The sequence below is a fragment of the Triticum urartu genome, chromosome 7A (assembly GCF_056163025.1).
Source record: "Triticum urartu cultivar PI428250 chromosome 7A, HENAU_Tu73, whole genome shotgun sequence".
Taxonomy (NCBI): Eukaryota; Viridiplantae; Streptophyta; class Magnoliopsida; order Poales; family Poaceae; genus Triticum; species Triticum urartu.
This window is the reverse complement of record NC_141879.1, coordinates 612,343,363-612,360,962: the sequence shown is the minus strand read 5'-3', so window position 1 is coordinate 612,360,962 and position 17,600 is coordinate 612,343,363.

The following is a 17,600-nucleotide window of genomic DNA, read 5'->3' as shown; positions in this document are numbered from 1 at the left end:
CTCTAAAATGCGCAAGATAAGTGTGAGTGCTATGGATGGCATTCTCGCAGGGAGACGGGAGCGGATCCATAGTGGTGTATTGGTATGATGAATTTGTGGACTCGTGTGCGCCACCTCAAAGAGTTACTTGCAGTCTTAGTTCAGGATAGCCACTGGGTCAAAGCTGGCCTGCTGCAGTTAAATTCCACCACCCGCTTTGTTGATACCGATGCATATGTAGTTAGTTCTGATGTAAGTCTTGCTGGGTACATTTGTACTCACATTTTCTTATTTTATGTTTTGCAGAGAGACTTCAGTCCCGCTTGTAGTTCCACTTGGACTTCGACGTTTAGCTTGTTACCTCAACTACGATCTTGTACCTTGGGAGGGTCTTGTAGACAGTCAGGCTTCTCAGCCTTTTTCATTTGTAGATGTCTGTACTCAGACATGTTAAGCTTCCGCATGTGCTTTGACTTGTATGCTCTGAATGTTGGGTCATGAGACCCATGTTTGTAATATCTCGCTCTTCGGAGCCTAATGAATAAATACTTGAGTTGTAGAGTTATGTTGTGATGCCATGTTGTATTTACACATATCGAGCATATTGTGTGTATGATTGAAATGCTTGGTATGTGTGGGATCCGACAACCTAGTTGTTTATCCTCGGTAGCCTCTCTTATGGGGAAATGTAGTCTTGTGCTTCCATGAGCCATAGTAGTCCGCTACAGCCCGGTTCACCAGAGTCCTGCTAGCCCAGCACTACTGCTCAGGACACTTGACTGGCCGGCATGTGTTTCACTTCGTTCCTGTGTCTGTCCCTTCGGGGAAATGTCATGCGGTGACATCTGGAGTCCTGCCTAGCCTGCTACAGCCCAGATTCCCGGAGTCCTGTTAGCCCAGTGCTATAGCCCGGATTCACACACTGCTGACCGACATGCTCGATGTGATACATGTATGCCTGTCCCCATAGGTTGGTGCCGCTTTGGGTTCACGACTAGCCATGTCGGCCCGGTTTCTCTGTCATATGGATGCTAGCGACACTATCATATACGTGAGCCAAAAGACGCAAACGGTCCCGGGCCATAGTAAGGCGACACCCGTGGGAATACCGTGTGTGAGGCCACAAAGCGATATGTGGTGTTACATGCTAGATCGATGTGACTTGGAATCAGAGTCCTGACAAGCACAAGGAGGCTGGCAAAGAGCATCCAGTTCAATGGCCGGTTTATTATGTTAGTGAAGTGCTAATTGAGTCTAAGCAACGATATCCACATTGGCAGAAGCTTTTTTATGGGGTGTTCATGGCGAGCCGGAAGCTTAAGCATTACTTTCAGGGACATCCAATCACTGTGGTTAGCTCTGCTCCTTTGGGAGACATTATTCAAAACAGAGAAGCCACTGGGCGAGTCGCCAAGTGGGCGATTGAGCTTGGGTCTCATGGGTTGATGTATGTTCCACATACTACAATTAAGTCTCAAGCCCTGGTTGACTTCATCAATGACTGGACAGAGATGCAGATGCCAGAAGAGAAGCCAGACAACACATATTGGACTATTCATTTTGATGGCTCCAGGCAGTTGGAAGGCTCGGGGGCTGGAGTCGTGCTAACTTCCCCACGAGGTGACATATTTTGTTATGTGTTACGGTTGATGTTTCCTTGCACTAACAACGCAGCAGAGTATGAATCCTTGCTCCATGGTCTTCGAGTGGCAAAAGAGATGAGCTTGAGCCAGGTCAGATGTCTTGGCGACTCGGATCTAGTGGCTCAACAGGTGTCTGGCAAGTGGGATTCCAAGGACCCTCTCATGGTGGCTTATCGCCGAGAGGTTGATGTCGTTGCAGGACATTTTAAAGGTTATCAGGTGGAGCACATTGACCATCGAAAGAATGAAGCAGCTAATGCTTTAAGCCGACTGGGGTCTCAGCGTAAGCCGGTGCCACCTAGCAACTTTTTGGATGTTTTGCATAACCCTTCTGTCAAGCTGCCCACAGAAGAAGATTTAGCTGTTCCTGACCCGGAGGCGCAGTTGGTAGAAGCTCTTCATGTCATCCCAGATTGGACGGTGCCATTCTTGGATTACATGACCCGGGGAGAGTTGCCAGCGGATGAGACCCTGGATCGACAGATAACCCGGCCATCCAAGTCCATGACGATTTCAGATGGAGAGTTATATCATCGCAGTGTTTTCGGAGCATTTCAGCGGTGTGTTTCCCCCGAAGAAGGTCAAGAAATCCTTCGTGAGATCCATGAAGGCTATTGTGGTCATCACGCCGGGTCAAAATCTTTAGTGGCCAAGGCGTTTCGTCACGGCTTTTACTAGTTGACGGCTCACGCTGATGAAGAAGATCTGGTCAGTAGATGTGATGGATGTCAGAAATTTGCATGACGAGCGCATGTGCCGGCTCAAGAGCTCCGGATGATTCCAATCACTTGGCCGTTTGCGGTTTGGGTACTTGACATGGTAGGACCTTTCAAAAGGTCTAAGGTTAAAAAGACACATCTCCTAGTGGCAGTTGATAAATTCACCAAGTGGGTTGAGGCGGAGCCTCTGAGTAAATGTGATGCAGCCACGGCGGTTCAGTTCATGAAAAAAGTGATTTTCCGTTTCAGTTTTCCACACAGTATTATCGCTGACAATGGCACTAATCTGTCCCAAGGAGCTATGGAAGAATTTTGTCAACGAGAACACATCCGGCTCGATATTTCTTCTGTAGCTCGCCCTCAATCCAATGGTCAAGCTGAGAGAGCCAATCAGGAAATTTTGAAAGAGCTCAAACCCCGGCTTATGGTTCCTTTACAACGAACGCCGGGTTGTTGGGTAGAGGAATTACCTTCAGTGTTATGGAGTATTAATACTACACCCAATAGGTCTACAGGTTACACACCTTTCTTCATGGTTTATGGAGCAGAAGCAGTGTTGCCTAGTGACATCCGTCATGACTCGCCCCGTGTGGCGGCTTATATTGAGGCTAACAATGAAAAAGCCAGAAAAGATGCACTTGACTTGTTGGATGAAGAAAGAGACTTAGCAGCGGCCCGGTCAACAATTTATCAAGAGGACTTGCGTCATTATTACATCCGCCGGGTTAAATCCAGGACTTTTCAGGAAGGCGACTTGGTGCTCCGGCTCATCCTGGATCTCTCAGATGCACACAAGTTATCCCCACCTTGGGAAGGACCCTTTGTGGTCAGTAAAAATTTAAACAACGGGTCATATTACCTCATTGACATTCGAGAGCATGCAGACTCACGTATGTCGGAAGAGGAGACCCGCCGGCCATGGAACATTGCTCAACTTTGGCCATATTACACCTGAGCCACCGGCTCTCACCATGTACATACGTTCACGTTGTATATACTATGATAAGCAATAAAGTAAGACGGTCGGTCTCTTTTTTTCAAAGACTATGCATCTTTATTATTTCTTATTTACAAATGAATATTAAGGAGCTGATCATATTTGAATCAAGTTTAACCTTTTTGGTCCAGCTTATGATCGTATCCGAATCTAGCTACAAATCTCATGGTCACTTGGGGGCTTCCTGTTCAAACATAGGTCGTATTCGAACCAAAGAGAACATAGCTGTCGTAACCCTCTTGATCGGCTCAAGGAAAAAACTCACTGGGTGCTTCTTGATCGTATCCGAATCATAGCTTAACCCCTTTGAGTCCGACTTGGATCGTATTCAAATCAGGGTCGTTAAAAACCTCTCAAGGTCATTTGGGGGTTTCCTGTTCAAACATAGGTCGTATTCGAACCAAAGAGAACATAGTTGTCGGTACCCTCTTGATCAGCGCAATGCCAAAGCCACTGGGGGCTATATGGTCGTATTCAAACCTTAGCTTAACCCCTCTGGTCCGGTTTACTGGTCGTATTCGAATCAGAAACCCCTAACCTTTTGAATACAAGATTAAAATTATGCTTGTTATCTGTCGCTTGCCTTTTAGTTTGTTGTTGTTTCAATATTACAAATAAATTAGCCTGGTCTTCTTCACCGGCTCAATTGTTGGACAACACAGCCGCCCGGGTCATTCAAGCCGGCGGCTGAAGGATCAAAAGGTATGAGCTACTATGGTATAATGATCATTGAGTATTCAAGAAACATTAACTTTTCATAAATATTGAGTTATCAAATTCAATCACTCGGATTATTTAAACCGGCGATCTAAGGATCAAAAGGGATAAGTTATGATCATTACTTATACACGCTTACCTGCTGCGTTAACTAAAAGAGTTCGTATTAGCCCTTATCCTTTATTTATATTTGTCTCTGCTCTTATCGAGGTAAGTATATTGGCTCTACATTAGGTGTTTAAACCCGTTTGGTTCTAAACCGTCATGCTAGTCTTTTCTTTGTATTTACAGGAACAGAGTTCAAACATTGCAGAGGCAAGCATTAAATGATGCATAAACAAGCATTAAACATTGGCCTCTGGAAACACAGATTCACATATAAGTATTTTATGCACGATGGCATAAGAAAACATGCGGTGTTTTAACAACTAAGTTATTACAAGGCTTTATAAGCCCATGAAGATGATCATTGTCCCTCCCTCGCGGGTTCACCATCTTGAATCTGCTGGAAGTTGGGTTTTAACCAATAAAAGCCGTTCACGGTGACAAATTCAGCTTCGTCGTCAATCCGTCCGACCGGGTCAATCTCTGGGGCAAATGTATCTTCTCTCACTGGTGGGATCCAGTCTATTACTTTATATGAGGGAGGGGCCATCTTCTTATTCTCACTATCAAAACCCAGCTGGTACTTGTCCACATTGGTGTCATCTCCAAGACTAGTCGCCTGAGGCCGAACTTCGCGGACGCAGGCTATGAAGTCATCCTGATCAAAAGGAGACCCGTCCTCCTTCACGGTAGGAAAGCCCCTTGCTACATCCGCCAGGTCTAGGTCTGGCACCCAAGCCTTGGAGCGGCTTAGGGCAGTCAAAGCTCTGGCTCGCGCACAGGAGCATTTTACTTGTTGGAACCTGGCAGGAAGGATGGACAACTTCTTCAGGACGTCGCTGAGCCGGTTGGGTCCTTGATTAGCAGGAGAGATGGCAGCGAGAGCCCGTTGTGCACCGATATACAATTGTTCAACCAAAGTGTATACTGCCTTCAGCTTAATCGACGGGTCTTAGCTCAGATTCTTACTCCGCGGACCTGCATAAATTTTTTACAGAGTCAGTTGGCGGATTATACTCCAGTTTGGCAAAAAATATACGAAAGGTCAAATCAGGCAGCTTACCAAAGATAGCAGCGACCATCTGAGACACCCGGCCCTTTAAACAGTTCTGTTGAAATTTCTTTCAGAGCTGTTTTGGCTATCTCAGCTCGTTGGGTCAGAAGGTTTTTCTCATTTACCCAAGTCTTCTCCTTGGCAGCAAAGCTGGTCTTCAAATTTTCCGTTGTAGAAAGGCTTATTTGCAGTTTGAAGGTGGAAGATTTGATTTCTGACTCCTGACTCGCTAGCCGGGTCTTTGCGTCAGTAAATTGAGAGTTCAAGTTAGACAAGGCATTCTGTGAAATGTTCAGATGAGTCAAGACTTGGTTTCAAATTCAAATATCCAAATTCAAGATTCAAGTCTCAAGTACTTTACGAATAAACCACTTGACACTTGGGGGCTAATGTATGCCAAATCAAATTTTTACGACTCTACAAACATATTTAAAGTCCCCAAGTCCCTTACAAACTAACAACACTTGGCCTTGGGGGCTAATGTATGCAGTTCAGCGAGTTTATCAAGGTTAAGCCGAGTGTTAAGTACTTTGAAGACGGTTTTAATTTCTAAAGTACCGGTTCATTAATGATCAAACTGAACCGGTCCTTGGGGACTATAGGTGAAGTTTTGTTCTATCAATGTCAGGCAAAGATTCAGAGGTAAAAGTCTTGGCCTATGTTTTAAGTCTACAGGTTATCCCGTTTCTCTCGTAATCTGAAGACTTGGGGGCTGAAGGAATACTAGTAAAACGGAAACAATGTACCTCATACTTCATCTGAAGCTGCTTAACCATCTCGATCTCAGACTCGCGACTGGAGTGTACATGACTGAGATAGGCGGATAAAATGTCACTGGCATTGAGACGATCATAGTTGGCAACGTCAAAGCGAACCTTCTGCCTCTCCAATGCCTCTTGCTTTGTTGTGCACCGAGCCAGCACCGTTGGGTTCCCCGGCTCAACAAAGCGTCTCCCAGTAATTTGAACATCTTGAGCAGGTGGAGACGGCGGGTCGGTTGAGCTTGACGGTCCAGCTGTAGAAGGATTCATAGTGTCTTCATTAAAAGACGGTCCAGAGGATTTGCTTCATTGATAATAGGCGGGTCTTCTGGAGCATCAGTTAATGGAGCAGGCGGCCTAGCAGGGTCAGATGCCAACACTGGCGGGTCTCCTGCCGGTTTTGCTGCTTTTGCCTTCTTGGATTTAGCCTGGCCGCTAAGGAAAAATATTGCAGGATTGTCAGCATAAAGAGACAATTGAGCAACCCAGAAGAAAGGAGGATTTCTGATAACCCAGGAGTAGTCTTGAAAGCCGGAAATTTTGTTTGTGATGAGTCACCTGAGGAACGAGACAGCTCCTGAAAGGATAAAAGAAAGAGTTAAAAGAAATACAAGGAGCAGGATTCATTAAAATGAGTTAAAAACAACAATAAGTAAACCTCGTTCGGGCGTTTCCGGGGGGTCTGTTGAAGGACGACAACCGGTTCATCTTCAATCCCAACTTCGCTACGGCTTTCATGTTGCTGCTTTTTCAAATGAAAGTTGGGATCCAAGTAAGCTAAGGGGTTAGAAAACCTTACTTTATGGATCACTCGTTGAACTTTATGTCTTGCTAAGGGCTCTGAGTCGGAGGAAATGATAGTTACCTCTGCTTCCCCAGCCTGACTGGCCCCAGTATCATCCTGGTAAGGATTAGTGTCAATAAGATTGTTAAAAAATTGGCCAAGGAAATCAAGGGCTACCTCCGAGTCAGACGTGTCATCAAGTTTCATTAAATCTTCAGCAGTGGTCTTCTTTTTCTTCTTCGATCTCCTGGTCATTTTCTTGGCGTTCATGGCGGCGAGTTTCTCCTTCTTGGCAGCTTCGTGATCATATTTAACTTTCCAAAAATCATAATTGGCCTACAAAGACAAGAGGAAGGATCAGTGATAAACAATACGGCTGGACAAAATACAAAGGAAAAAAGATCAGAATATCCTTACTTCTGGTACCGGGTTAAGTTTACAGAAGGGATTTAACATAACAATACTGCAATCTTCATACTTCCCATTCACCAAAAGGTTTGACATTGAGACAATGTCTTCCTTGGTTAGTTGAACCGGGGTATGACGAAGAGAGTCGTCTAGGCATCCAGCATATTCATACATCAATTTTGAACGATGACTTAATGGAATAACCCGCCATGAGATCCAGCAGCGGGTCAGATCAACTCCGGTTAAACCGTTCCCCAACAAAGCGTTGATTCTTCTGATAGATGGAAGCATCTTCTTGTGTTCCGCAATGGTAAGTTTATCTGGCAGTGCGAACTTGGAGTCAAGACGATCGGGGCAGTAACCCGGCAGTGGCTTCTCGTTGGCGGGTGAAATGTCCTGAAAGTAAACCAAGTTTGGTTCCAGTCCTTTGGGTGACTTGGTAAAACTATGAGAGGGAAGACAGCACCCTGCCGGCGCTGAATTGAGATGCCTCCAAGCTCTAAGCTAAGGCCATTGGTGCACTCGTTCTGCCGGTTCAGATAGAAGTATTCTCTAAATAGTTCCATAGTCGGCTCTTGCTGAAGATATACCTCACAGAGCACTTGGAAGTTACAAATATTGGATATGGAATTGGGCCCAATGTCCTGAGGATGGAGTTTGAAAAAGTGAAGAACTTCTCTAAAAAACATTGAACCGGGCAGTGAGAAGCCACGGTTCATGTGGTCAGTAAAGACGATCACTTCGCCATCTTTTGGATTGGGTTGTTCTTCTTCCAGGTCAGGAGCACGGTAAGACATGATGCTTTTTGAGGGAAGAAACCCAATGAGAAAGAACTCTTTTAAATGATCCTCAGTTATGGTTCAGTTTACGGCAAAATTAATAGTTAAAGGTTGAAGACGTAAAACAAGTAACGACGGCTTAACTAAGGGCTAATGACATATAAGGAAAAGAAAGCCGAAGTGGTCAGCCGCCATGACGACAGATTCTTTCAGAAAAGTGAATCCAGCTAAGTCTTGGCGTAAACAAGTTTCACCAAACTATCATTATTATTTTGGATCAAATGCTTGTCCCAAAAAGAAAATATTCTAGACCTAAAAATCTAGTACACATGAGTTCGTCAGCTATAAGGAAGCATCTATACAGGAAAAAAGGATCTACTGCTGTCAAAAATGGACGCAAAACAACTACCGCGCGAGTTATAGCTCCTTTTTGGATCAAGAGAGGCTGCGGAGGAAGAATTACCAGAAAAGTTCATGAGGAACAGTGAAGAACACCGATGAACTCGCAAGCCCTAATGCAGATCTAAAAAGTTTGAGAAGGCAAGACTTACGGATGCGGATTTGTTGCGGAGGGTCGTCGCTGTTTATCTGGACAGTTCAGGGTGATGCAGCAACCAAGCTCGAGGACGATGATGAGCGTCGCGGCGGCGGCGGAGCTCGAGAAGCAGCGGAGATTCTGAGAGGAAGAAGATGAAGAAGAGGGGAGAATGAGAAAAACCGGCCGCGTGCCTATTTATAAGGGCAGATGCGAATAGACGGCTACGAAAATCAAGGAGGAACCAAATAATGGTTATCCAGCTATATAGACGCCTCTATTCTCAGGAAGCATTAAAGATAAAAGGTCCGTTGGAAGATGACATCATGAAAGTTTTTTGTGTTTTCAAAATATGACATCACGGCGGGTTCCAGAGTTTTTCAGACAGAATATGGATTTCATCTAAGTATTGAAGATTGACAAAGAACAAAGTTCAAAGTCAAACTAGGGCCTAATGTTGGGGATATTATTACCAGTATGACCCGCCCAGGAGGGGCCGGGTCAGCCCTAATGGCGGGTTACATAAGAAGCCCAATATACATTCAAGATGATAGTTTATTAAACATATAGAAGGCCCAAAGGCCCGGGGCCGGCTTAAGGCCCGATATTGTAAACCGTCGTATATGAGGAAAGACTTGTAAAAAAAGGCATGTAAAGGAAGTCACCGAGCCGGACACGATTATGAGCCGGCCGGGACTATGTAGGCCACCAGGCGTCAACCCATGTATGTAAGGGGATGACCCGGTGGCGGCTTAGGGCAAGAAACAACCAAATCAATAACCAAGCCGGTGAGTTGAGTCCCTTGGAGATCGAAACTTTAGCAATACCAATCCCAACTAGACGTAGGCTTTAGCTTCACCGTAAGGGGCCGAACTAGTATGAAAACTCTTTCGCGTCCTTTGTCACGATTAACCCCTTTAAGCTTCCTAGTGCGATGGCCCTACGACTAAGTCCTTGCTCTAGGACATCTGCCGTGACAACTCCACGACACCCTTGACAGTTCGCCTTGAATAAAACTCCTCCAGCAAGTCCCAACCTTGGTTTTACCATTTGCCACCTAGCCTTTTTCCCTTGGGTTTCGCAGACTAAAGGGTCATCTTTAATTTAACGCCCCTGGGCCAATGCTTCTCTAAGTGTTGGTCCAAACTGGGCGATGTCCGTCGCCCCCTGGGCAACCAGGGTCTATGCCAACCCAACGCCTTGCCCATCCATTGTGCCCTGAGAACGAGATATGTGCAGCTCCTATCGGGATTTGCCGGCACATTTGGGTGGTTTTGCTGGTCTTGTTTTACCATTGTAGAAATGTCTTGTAACCGGGATTCCGAGCCTGATCGGGTCTTCCTAGGAGAAGGAATATCCTTCGTTGACCGTGAGAGCTTGTGATGGGCTAAGTTGGGACACCTCTGCAGGGTTTTGAACTTTCGAAAGTTGTGCCCGCGGTTATGGGTAGATGGGAATTTGTTAATGTCCGGTTGTAGAGAACTTGACACTTAACTTAATTAAAATGCATCAACCGCGTGTGTAGCCGTGATGGTCTATTTTCGGCGGACTCCGGGAAGAGAACACGGTCTCGGGTTATGATTGAACGTAAGTAGTCTAGGATCACTTCTTGAACATAGATTCTCGAACGTGCTTTGCCTTCTCTTCTTGCTCTCATCTGCGTAAGGTAGCCACTATATATGCTAGTGCTTGCTGCAGCTCCACCTCATACCTTTTACCTACCAATAAGCTTAAATAGTCTTGATCGCGAGGGTGTGAGATTGCTGAGTCCCCGTGACTCATAGACTACTTGCAAAACCAGATGCAGGTGCCGATGATACCATTCCAGGAGATACGACTGAGCTCAAGTGGGAGTTCGATGAGGACTCAGGACGATACTATGTTTCTTTTCCAGACGATCAGTAGTGGAGCCTAGTTGGGATGATCGGGGATCTTATGCATTTGGGGTTGTCTTTATTTTGGTTCCGTAGTCGGACCTTGATTGTATCTGGATGATTGTAATGTTATATTTATGAATTGTGTGAAGTGGCGATTGTAAGCCAACTATGTACCTCTTTCTATTTCAGTACATGGGATGTGTAAAGATTACCCCTCTTGCGACATGCCGACAATGCGGTTATGCCGCATCATGGGTGTTACAAGTTGGTAATTAGAGCCTTCCCCGACTTAGGAGCCCCCTGCTTGATCGAATCGCTGGCATTGTTGAGTCTAGAAAAATGTTTTGAGTCTTTTAGGATTATATATATCGGAGAGTAGGATTCTTTGTACTCCTCAGTCCCTTCGTCGCTCTATTGAGGCATCCTGACGTAGAATTTTGACTCTTCTCTCCTCAAATTTCACTAAATCTTTTTTTAGGATCACGCGGGTATCTTGGAACCGTTCTGATGGTTTTGTGACGAGAACATTGTTCTTGGTGCCTCCTGACATTTAGGGGTTGTGGCAGTGTCCCGGGGAGTTGAGCTCCGAGGTGTTGTCGTCACAATTTTATCGTTGCAGTTCTGGAATACCTGAGTTTCGCTGACATCAAAAATCTCTTTTATGCAGTTGTTGGTGAGATAACCTCGACACCACCCAGTACTGGGGTGGGAGTTCGGGAGTATTGCCATAACTCGTATAACGGATGCTTTTCGAAGGTTGAGGTAAATGATTTCCGAAGGTTTCTTGGTTATGTGTTGAAGGATGGATACAGCTGGATGTAGGATTTGCTAGCCTTGGGTGAGATATTATGCTTCTCCTTTATCCCCAACACCTGATTGCATAACCGGAAAGTTTCGGGAGTTTATAAGTGGGAATTCAAGTAGCTCCTATGGTTGGTTTTACAGTGGTCTCATTGTGTCTTAAAGAGTCCTTGGCTATGTTGACTCGGGGACGCTTCGTATGTCATGTGCACTGCCTTGTACATGATGGTGTCGTACGATCGAGCCCGTGTGGGCCCCACCACGAAAACTTCGGACGAAATCTCTATCATATGTTTGTTTCCGGCTTATTTTGCAAGCCAATCCTTTGTTTTGTTTTCAGTCGTGGTATTCGATTTGCTTCCATGTCAAGTGTTGATTCGATACCTTTTTCCTAAGCGGTGTTCCCATGTTCCTATGTGAATACTAATCCTTCTCGATCATCTAGTTTGTCACTTCAATTTCTTTTCAACTGGTGTGTTTCTCTTCAAGATGATCCTATCATTTTTCCCATTCGCAAGATCCAATCTCAGTTTTCGTCAACGGTGTTTGTTTCATCCGTCTCCAAGTTGTCTTTGTTTTTCCCGCCCTCCCACCCTTTTTCCTCGAGGACTCAGATTTCTTATTCAAGTATCCATCTTATGGATGTGAAGTCTCTCCATCCGTTTCCGTCAATGTTCTTATCCAGTGATTCTCAGGAAGATTTTAACTGAGCTTCAAGTATTGTATTCTTCCTTTTTTTTCTTCTCCGATGGATTCAAGTCAAGCTTTGTCAATCTTATCCTTTTTCCTCGTTTCAAATGTGTTCTCATGCCGATGCGCCTCTTAATCATCCACTCTTGCTATTCTATTGTTCCGGAGTGCTGAAGATATCTCACAAGGCTCGTCTTGTCATCCAAGATCCGTTCAACCTATGTCAAGGTTGTTATCAAATTCAAGCCATTTAAGTGAACCGGTGTAATCTCTGTTTTCAAGCAATCCCGCAACGGTGTTTATTTTGAGTGGGCCCTAACCCACAGGTCTTTTCCCAGGATCTTACCTGACTCTTCTAATTTTCCGGAGCTATTCGAAAATTCATTTCAAAGTTTGACATAAGAATGAATTATCATTAGTCAAATGTATTTCTCCAAGATCGGTCAAATTCTTATCACCGTTGGCTCAACCTTTCTATTCTTCATTCCGGAGTGCCTCAACAATTCAAAGTGGTGTTTCTCATCGCCATTATCAACATTTGAAGACCGAAGAAGATATTCTCTTAAATCTTGCTCCATTCTCTTCAAGATTCGTGATTGTAGCTTGTTGCCATCCTCGCATAATTGTTTTTTATTATGAGAATTCTTTTCAACCATCTGGAGCAATTCAGTAGTCTTTCCAGTTTGATTCTCCGAAGATCATCATTTCGGGTTTATTCATTCTCAGCCTTCAGCTATCATTCTCCAAATCTTACCGGTGCATCATTCAAGTTTTCTCTAATCAGTTTGGGATCTCTTTGTTCACTTGCATCTAAATTATCTCAAGTATCTTCATTCGTTCTCTAATTCTTACCAATGATTCATCGCTTTACTTCGTTCATTTTTCAATTCTTACGGTGGTTCTTCCAAGATTTTTTTCTTCCTTCGATGACATATCAATTTATTTGTTGTTTCAATCCGACCGGTGATTCGTGCAAGACCTTCTCAAGTTTGCGCTATATCTCTCTTAATCCTTTCTATGAGAATATGTAGTGTGTCAAATCCATTGTTTGTCATCAATTTAAATTGGTGAAGGATACGCATAACATAATTCTTATTCTTGTTTCATCCAAGTGATAAATTCCTTCGTTCCGAGTTTCTTCATGATAAATAAATTCTTGATTTTCTTTTGTTCATCTTTTGTTTCTTGGAGTTCCAAGCTCTAATTATCACGGAGATCCATCTAAATCATTACAAGGTTTCACCTTGTGTTTTCAACTTCTCTTTCTTTTTGTTATCCTTTTGTTACTGGAGTTTCTTCATGTAGGCTCTACATGTTGGTTCATCAAGGACTTAAATTCCTTCTTGAAGTGTTCATCAAGATTATTTTCAGAGGAGCTCAAGCATTCTTCATCTTGCAATCCGGAGTGCAATTCTTTCTTCCGTATCATTGGAGGTGGTATTATGTCATTCTTGACAATTTGAGTTCATGTTTCATGATTCACATGTTGTTAAGAATGAGGTATTGTAAATATATCAACCTCTTCGTTGGAGTTATCTTGTGTCATGTTTCACCTAAAGCCTTCCCTAAGGATTGTTGCTATTTATGGTGCTCATAAATGACCCAAGTTCTTCATCTATCCTCCCGGTGAAATAAACTCCTCGTCTCCTTGTTCATATCAATACAATATATCATTCCCGTTAGTGGCGGAATTTCACCTCATAGTTTTGAGATGTCTTCCATAAGGCCACATAAAGCTTATCCTTTCATTGTTGGTTTTTCAACAACTCCGTTCGACCTTTCTCCTAAAGATGCTTTTCAAGCTCATTTGAGGTAGAACATGTTGTTTTCTCCTCCGTTCATTCCTTTCCATTCTCTCATTTCTTCCGGAGGCACTAGGATGGTGCTCTCTTCGACCCATCATATTGTTTTGTCAAGATCATGTTCTTTTCCTTTTCTTATCCATTTAACCGGAGTGTTGTTCCCTCTGCTCAAGTTCTTTTCATCTTATCAAGTTTCATATCACTTTTTAACCAGAGTGCTGCCCAAATTTGTTCTTCCTTGTTCCTTTTTCCTAACAAAGTGTTTACAACTTTTTTCATCTCCGAGGCTTTCTTCCTTTCTATTTGTTCAACATCTCAAGGTTCTTTGGTTTCACTCATTTGTCAAAGAAGCAACTTAGTTTTACCTCTCATCTTCCTCTTCCTTTTCCCTCCGGTGCCATGCTAGATCTCGGGACAAGATGCTCTCGTAGTGGTGGAGTGTTGTAATGCCCCGAGATCATTGTGCCAGGTATCTTCCAGTTATTCGTGTGTGTTGCCTTGTATTTTGTTTTCGTGTCATGCATTTCATATCATGTCATCATGTGCATCACATTTGCATACATGTTCATCTCATGCATCTGAGCATTTTCCCCGTTGTCCGTTTTGCAATCTGGCGCTCCTATGTCATCCGGTGTCCCCTTTTGCCTCTTTTCATGTGCGGGTTTTAAACGTTCTCGGATTGGACCAAGATTTGCCAAGCGGCTTTTGTGTACTACCGGTAGACCGCCTGTCAAGTTTCGTGCCATTCGGACTTCGTTTGATACTCCAACGGTTAACCGAGGAACCGTAAAGGCCTCGTGTGTGTTGCAGCCCAACACCTCTCCAAAGTGGCCCAAAACCCATCCAAACACCCTCTATCCTCTTGGTCGTTCGATCACGATCGCGTGGCCGAAAACCGCAACTCATTTGGACTCTCCTAGCTCCCTCTACCTATATATATGTCCTCACCCCCGAAGTTTCCGCAGATGAAACCCTAAAAATCCCCTCCCCCCGCCCGCACGCCAACAGGCATGTCCGCGCCCGCCGGACGAAATCCCGCTGCCGCTCCTGGCCAGTGGCATGGCACCACGTGTCCCTGGTCACCGCGCGCCGCCGCAGGCCCGCGCGGCCCGGATCGGGCCAGCGGGGCCCATTCCGTCGCCGCCCGGCTCCTGGCCTCCCGCGCCCGACGCGCCCGCTCGCTGCGCACCACCTCCAACCGCCGCTCCCGTTCGCCGCTCGCCGCACCATGCGCCGCCGTCCGCCATGCGACGCCGGCAGCATGCCGCCTCTTCCGTGCGCGCCACCCGCTCCCTTCGCCGCCGCCTCCTGGCCTCGGCTCGCCGGCGCAGCCGCCGGAGCCGCCACCTCACATCGCCAGAGTTCGCCGCCCTCCTAGCCGGAGCCCGCACCGGCCGGATCCACCATGAATGGATCAGATCCACCACCTCACCGATCAAAACGTCCTCCCCCATGCCCGGATCAGCTCATCCCGGAACCGCTCCGTCCCACGTTGACTTTTCGCGGAGGTGATATTTTGGCTAAGTCCCAGATCTGTGACATTTTCATGCTCTATTCATCGCATCATAACTTCATCATCGTGGCTCCGTTTCGTGCGCATGATATATCAAATTATTTTTCTGTATGTGCTCTTCATTTCATTCCATTGCACCATGTTCATTTGAGTTCATCTTGATGCCCTAAATGTTGTTGCAAGAGTGCTATGTAATGTTACTTTCTGTTCCTTAACAGATTATGGACATTTGTCATTTTTGCCATGATTGATGTGTGCCTCCTATTAACTTGAGCCCTACTTGTGTTTTGGGCTATGCCATGCCATCTTTACAGGGGTGTATGCCATGTATTTTTGTGATCAATCTGGTGACTAGCAATAGCATGCAAAGTAGCTCTCGTGATGTTGCTGATTTCAGGGACTTAGAATTCTTCCAAGTCATTTCCCTGATGATATTTTTAATGCCATATATTCATGTTGCTACAGAGTGATCCATGCCTCTTTTGGGCATGTTCAGTAAGGATGATTTTGAGATATTTTTATGCTCTATCCATCCATGTCTTTGTTTGCATTATGGAGCACCCTAGCATGACTCAATCTTGCTCTACTTTTGCTATAAAATGTTCGTGGCAAATTGTTTACATGTTATTCAATTGTGCCAAGGTTGTTGTAGTTGATCCATGCATGCTATGAGGTTGTTCTTGCCATGGTTAGCTTCTTGAACATGTCTTCTTGCTGGGTGTATGCTTAGCTTGTCATGCAATGCCTTGTGGTGAGTGCATCGAGCTCACAAACATGCCTATGTAATTCTGTTCATGCCATGTCCAGTTTTCTACTAAGTCTTAATCTGTTAACGAAACTTGCTATGTTCACATGGTTGCCATTGTTTCTTCTGATCCTTTTTGGCTTATGGTCAGTAAAGGACTTTTGTTATATGCTTTGAGCAGTTTCATGCCATCCCTTGCTTTGCCATGTTATGTTCCTGTAGCATGTTGTTTTCTTGCTCTCAACATTGCTTCCTGATGTTAAATCCTGACATGTTATTTTCACTAAGTCTGTGAACCTGATATCTCTTGCACTTTTGCCATGCTTGTTTGAACCTGCTATTGTGTGATTTAGCCATAGCTCAGTGTTCATATTTTGTCAAGCATCTTGAGTGGATCACTGTCATGTGCTTTGTTGTTATGTTAGAGTGTTGTAGCTTATTTTCTTGTTGCATTTTAGATGGCATCGTGCTGTTAATCGCAGATTAGTGCCATTATTGTTTTTCTTGCTATTTGCAAACCGTGCATCCGTTTCCGGTGATCCTTATATCGATTTCGACCGAGATCAACTCATCTTTCCAGTGGCACTCTTGGTTTGCCAAGTTGAGGCCTGGTTCAATCTTTTCCTTCCGGAGCTTGCATATGCATTGCATATCACATCCCGCATATCATGCCATGTTTTGTATCATGTTGCTTGCTGTCGGTGTACAAAAAGAGGGGTACGCTTTTTGTACCCCTATAACTGTGCATGGGCAGTCTGAGCCACGGGCACCACCACACTGAGCAAGGCAAGGGAGGTGAGCCAAGGTAAGGCCGAAGCTTAGGAGAAGCAGAACAATGCCAAGACCAAGACCACAAAGAGCAAAGGGGATGAAGCGGACCCCCCGGCAAGATCCTTGCCGGGAGGCAGTTTTAGCAAACCCGGCAAGACCCTTGCCATGGCAGCTCGCCCCACACCTACGGAGTGAGTCACCCTTGAGTCCACTTCCCCCATGGGGCAAGGATTCGGGAGACATCCCCGTGGTGGCATGCGGATCTTTCTGAAGACATTCAAGATCAGATACACCCTTTAGAAGATGATGATCCTTGGCGGGATCCCAGCCAAGGAGGACCACAAGGCCCCCGGCAAGAGCCTTGCCGGGGATGACAGCAGGCGCCACGGCAAGACCCTTGCCGGGGCCCCGGCAAGGCCCATGCCAAGAACACCCATAGGGCCACCATCAGGCCCACACCAGTCAAACCTCCACCGCCGTTCGCACGCAGCTGCCGACCCAACCAGCTGGGCAGGCACCTGCGTGGCGGCATGCGGATCTTCGTGGAGACCCACCACTACGCCACCTCAGTTGTCTGCCTGCCTACATGGCACCGCGGGCTCCGCTGGCCAAGGCGCTTGTCCACACGAGAGGGAGCGGCGACGGACGAGACAAGGCTCTCCCCCATCCCCGATAAAGCAAGGACACCTGGGCAAGACACATTAAATGTGCCTTGTCATGCAATGCGAGGGATAACCTCACATCACTGTACCCTTTCCACGTCCTGTGTGCCACTGTGGAAACCCCTTTCCTATAAAAGGAGGCCCGAGGCAACCAGGAGGAGGATTCGGCTTTTTGGAGCTCCTCACGCCCCATAGCTAGCTCGAGAACACAAATATACAATCCACCAAAGCAGGAGTAGGGTTTTACGCATCATCGCG